The sequence below is a fragment of the Colossoma macropomum genome, unplaced genomic scaffold (assembly GCF_904425465.1).
Source record: "Colossoma macropomum unplaced genomic scaffold, Colossoma_macropomum, whole genome shotgun sequence".
Lineage (NCBI taxonomy): Eukaryota > Metazoa > Chordata > Actinopteri > Characiformes > Serrasalmidae > Colossoma > Colossoma macropomum.
In genome coordinates, this window is record NW_023494808.1 from 16,928,800 (window position 1) to 16,934,829 (window position 6,030).

A 6,030-nucleotide genomic window follows, 5' to 3' on the forward strand; every position below is an offset into this window, starting at 1 on the left:
TGTAGAGAACACAGACTCTTTCTTTACAGTGGTGCTGATAGGAACCAGGAGTCACAATGTCTACAACACAAATATCCACTTATTTACAAACCAAAACAAACAGTGAAGCTACAGGTGCCTTCTGAGTGTTTGTGTGTAATGTTGACAATGGTTAAACAGTCATCAATCTGGAAAAATTACTTTCTTTAGGGACTATTTTGCCTTACAACGCCCTGCATGTGTCCCTTCGCCAGGAATAGATTAAAATGAAAGGATCACAACTTTATCACAAAACCATCCTAAAACAACGTCTCAGACATCAGACAGTGTATATTTAACCACTGTACGTAAGAACTTTTTGTGAGGAAGCTTTTAGAGGTGGACGTCTGGTTCCTATCACCACCACTGTGAACAATTCTGACTGCAAGTTTCTCTAGAATGGAGCATTTCACACCAAACCACCAAATCAGTCCCCCTTTTCAGGAGATTTAGGCTATCAGCCTATGATGAATATTATAGGCTGTTGGGCAGAATATACTGCCCAACAGCCTATAACTCTTGGCTCAAGTTATCTGGTTAACAGAGAAATCTACCCCTGGTGCTGAACCCTGTCTCATCATGCTGTAATACAGTGTTCAAATAGGTCAGACCTACAATTACATTAATAACTAGATAAACCAGACGCCCTAAAGGGGAGTTCCACCGATTTTTCACATTTCTGCATTAGTCAATTGCTAAAATGTAAACAAAGTCCTTCAGAGTGGTTTCTCTGTACTAGAGAAACTAAGAGTCATAATAGTTCACAGTGGTGATGATAGGAACCAGAAGAGTTTAATGCCTCTAAAAGCCTCATGGCAGAAAGTTTTTACATTAAATTTTTACAGATTTGCTGCCTGAGACATTGTTTTACGATAGTTTTGAGAGGGTTTGGCCTAAAATGTATTGTAAAAAATATAAATTTAGGGCAGAAAGGTACCTTTAGTGTGTTGTGAGGCAAAATAGTTTCCAAACACACACACACACACACCCACACACATTTCCTAAACCGCTTATCCTTCTGGGTCGCAGGGGGTGCTGGAGCCTATCCCAGCAGTCACTGGGCGGAAGGCAGGTTACACCCTGGACAGGTCGTCAGTCCATTGCAGGGCCCAAAAAAATACTTACATTTTTTTTTTGATTTATGACTGTTTCACCTTTAATCAACATTACATAAAAAAACTAAACTTATCTCAAATGTTAAGGTCAGAGTTTCTCCTGTGGTCAGTCCACCACTGCACTAACACACTTTACTCAGCTTGTGAACCACTGACGAAGCAGAGGTTCCGCTCAGAGCCTGTGCCACCAGGAAACCTCAAACGCACCTCGCATGCACTTGTGGCAGTCAGCTGAGCGCCACTTGCCCTCAGACTGGCATCAAATCTCTGAAATCCAGCTGATTTTCGCCACAGTGGTAAGAGTGTGCTGTCACAGCAGGCAGGGCTCCACCCTGCAGTCATGCAGCTCCGTGGCGAGCGCGTCATGTGCTTCAAGAAGTGTGATTGTGTCTCAGTGTGTTCACAGAAGAGGTCAAACACACTGAGGAACGAGTCCTGCTTCGGACAGGTCACTCAGAGGGACAATAACCAGAGTACACTCTCATAAAAGATGGTTCTTCAAGGGTTCTTTAGCAAAGTCAGTGGCTATGTTTAGAACCATGAGTTGTATATAGAACCATTTCATGCTTAAATGGTTCCCTGCATGGTGAAATGGTTCTTCATCAGACTGATGCATGCTTAAATGGTTCTTTGCATGGTGTAATGGTTCTATATAGTTATATATAGAACCATTTCATGCTTAAATGGTTCTCTGCATGGTGATATGGTTCTGCATCAGACTGATGGAGCATGTTATGGTTCTATACAGTTATATATAGAACCATTTCATGCTTTAATGGTTCTTTGCATGGTGAAATGGTTCTCCATCAGACTGATGTAGAATGTGTTGTTTAAGGATCTTTTTATATAGAGTTACACAGAGAACCATTTTGTTTTAAATGGTTCTTTGCATGGTGAAATGGTTCTCCATCACACTGATGAAGAATGTGATATACATGGTTCTATACAGCACCAAAAAGGGTTCTTCTATTATTACAAGCTAGACATCCTAACAATAGCAGAACCCTTTTGGCGCTATGTATCATGTACAACCATTTCACCATGCAAAGAAATAGTTACCCTGCTGAAAAAAACAGCACAGACCAGCATGCAATTCTTGCTGGTCTAAGCTGGTAACTTCATCATGGTCATGCTGGTTGATCAATGGGTCTATATACAACTCATGAGCCTGAATAGAACCATCTTTTTAGTGTGCAGAGGTACCACAGGAGGCAGCTTCTCAGTACAAATACACAAATACACGAGGCTTTGAAGTGAAATTATAATTTGAAAACAGACCAAATCCATTAAGACCGCTTTAAATAGGAATTCCACCAATTTTTCAAAATTTCAACCTGTTTTCCACCTGTTAATGTCATACCGTAGTCTGCAATATGTATATAAACTGTACATTCTGAATCTCCTTGCATGGGATTAACAATCATCCAGTGGTGGTGATAGGAACCAGAGATCCTATGAAAAATGTTTAAACCCATTAATGGTGGAGAGATACATGTAGGGTGTTATAAGGCAAAACCAGTCCCCAAAGAAAACATATTGTTTCTTATTTACCACTATTTTACCATCATCAACATTACATATAAAACTCAGAAGACTCGTGTAGCTTCACTAGTGGTTTTGAATGGTAAATAAATTGGCTGTATTTGTGCTGTAGACACCACAATGTCTGGTTTCTATCAGCACCACTGTAAAGAAATCTGAGTCAGTAAGTTTCTCTACAATGAACCACTTCACACCAAACCACTCTGAATTATGCAGAAACTTCATGTTTGCTTGTACTTGCTGTGTAATACTGAAAACACTTTAATGACAGCTTGACTCACTGCCCTGATCTGCTCTGACTTGTTAAATGGTGTTTACTCTGAGGATTCACAGATAAGGCCTACCACACGAGTTCCGATATGTGTGGTGGAATTGGTGTGCAGGCGTTAAAAGTCAGAAATGATGTGCAAAACCATTTCACAGCTCTGTGAGAGACCACCAGCTCTATCTTCTTTCTGCCCTCTCTCTCTCTCTCTGGTTGGCAACGGTCTGTTTCTTTGAGGAATTACTCCCTAATTCAGTGAAATAAATTAAATTAGTCTGGGCAAAACAAGAGCCTAGTCTGTCCGCCAGAGCCAGAAAGTGCAGGAATCTCGACTGGACAGACTGAACTACGGCAGGCCTACGACTACGGCTCTAGGCACTATTACATTTACATCACGGTACTGTCCACTATCTGAATGATTGATTGATAAATAAATGGAAAATTACTACTACCACCACTATGAATAATAGCAGTCTTTCTCTTCTACATCTTCAGTTTTGTTGATCTGCCTTTTTGTAGATGGTAACTAAAACAACATATCACCATTTACTGTAGCTACCAAAGGCAGACAAGCATTTCAAGCATGCCAAGTTCACTAATTTTTTTTCCATACTGATACAAATAACAATACTGTGCCTTCAGTACTTATTCTTGAACAATATCACAAAACTACAAACCCAAAGTGGGCGTGGCTTTTAACCAGAAATAAGTGGTAGGAACAGGAAGTGGGTATATTTACTAACCATAGTGGTTTGCAGAGCAATCAAGAAGCTCTAACCTTAATAATACATACAGAATGTAATTTAGACAGCCAATCAGCAGTCTAGATTTCAAAACTAGCTGAAATCTTGTTCTGGTTCATGGATACTAACAAGGCAGATTGCTTAGGTGCCAGAATGTGGTACTGAATGACATGGAAATTTTTTATACTCAGTAGTATTTAATTTCAATATCCAGCCCACCTCTGCACCAGAGCTTAATGCAACATTATATTTTATATATATATATATATATATATATATATATATATATATATATATATATATATATATATTATTATTTTTTTTTCCAAAAAAGCGCAACAGGAGTAAAAAAGGAGGCCTGTTCCGCATTGCAAAGTAACAATCTGTACAAACACTATAAAACAGCTGTATAAATGCCTAAATTGTATGATGCCTTTGAGTTTAAAAGAAGTATTCAAGCTGTTCAGTTACATTTCTAACTGTGGACGGGGCTCATCATAGTATCCAAGATGTAGTTAATTCCATATCATGGGACAGTGACATACAGGCAGGGGTTAAGTTCATGTTCTGTTTTGATAATTAAATGTATTAATTTTGCCTCAACCTCTAAGTAGCCTATTTTATATGACATTATCTATGTAAGTAATTCTAAAGCATTCTGCCACACCGATACAACTGTCATGGCTGAGGAGGCTAAAATTGAATGTTTGTTCACACAGTAAACCTGTTCCACATGAACAGGTTTTCTGATATTTGACAGCCTTGAATAACTATGATGTTTAGCTCACTGTTTTACCAGCTGTTAATAAATGTACTCAAAGGAACACATTTGCATTAAGCTAGCTAAGTGTTTGTAGATTAATATTGCTGATTAAATCCAAAAATTCAACAGAATTGAACTGGTTAACTCTGTGAGGTAGGAGTGCTAGAGTTCAGAGTAGTGTGAAATCTGACTAGAAGGCACTGAACACTTGGCAGTAAGGTACTGCACAGAGGTGAACGATATTTCACAAGTTTTCTCTTTAAACTTTATAGTTTCTACTTATAATAGTAGAAACCTACGAAACCCAATTAAACCCATGCGTAACAGTGTTCACTTTACATGTCCCAGCAGGTCTGGATGGTGAAAGCATTAAAAGCAAACTAAGTTTGTCCTACAGTTGGGATTCAGATTCGAGCCCCAGTTGTGGTATGTGTCGCCCATAAGTGGGTGTGCAAGAAGACACAACTGGTTGCATTCTGAATGGAGGGAAGAAATACAACATGCTTTGAATATTAATGTATGAACCCCTTGTTTAAAGTGCCTGACGAAGATTTGCCATTAGTTAGCCGCAACAAATGCTGCAACTTTTGCCTTCTCTTCTGATCTGAGGTTTGGAAAGTTGGCACAGACAAAAAATTAGTACTGCATTTAAGAAATAGGAGTACAAAATTTCACATACTGCCCACGTAAATTTCAGGCCAAAATGGCGCTTGGTGTTTGGCCAAAAAAAAAAAAAATAGATTTAATACAAGGAAGGGTCAAAATGCAAGACCTGACAAGTATGTTTAAAGGTAATGAAATGAGAAATAGTCACTAAAAAGATGTTTGTTTTCTTTGTTTTGGTTGGTGCAAACCTGTTCAAACAGCTGGAGCAGCAGCAGATAAACAGTGGAAATGTCGGCCATGAGGAACTATTTTATAGTCTCTATGGAAAAATAACACTAATAATTCTGATACTGTTTGTAAACATGACATTGATAAGCAGAACACAGGAAAACAGAAAGGAAAGTCACTACTAGCACACGGACGCCAGCCTCCATTTTTTAAATGATGAAAAAATGTATAAACAGTGCCAAAGTGTAAAGTATACATAAAACTAAAAAAATAATGGAATTCATGGTCCTAGATGACCAACTGTTCTTCGTTGCTGAAGATGTTGGATTTTAATGGCAAATATTGTAGCCTACAGACTGTATTTTAGTGAGTTTATTTTATGCAAACTGTCAAAATTTACTGTCAGCTTTTCCGGTTTCCATGTTTTGGCCCAGTGCGTCTTGAATTTCGAATTCGGTCAAGATTTTTCATTTCAGTACATCAGTAAACAGGACTAATTATGCTCTCTCTGCGTGAGCACACAGCGATGATGTCATTACGCTCAAAAAAATGAGCTGTGAAATTACATATTTTATCACAATAACCATAAATACCATCATATTGCCCACCCCTAGTAAAAAGGGAAACAGACCAAAAGTATGTTCTGAAAAGGCTCGAATGAAAAACAAAAATAAGCACATACAATATACCCCCTGAACACACGCAGCCATGCACACATACCCACACAGGTGTTTTGTGTTGATGTCACAC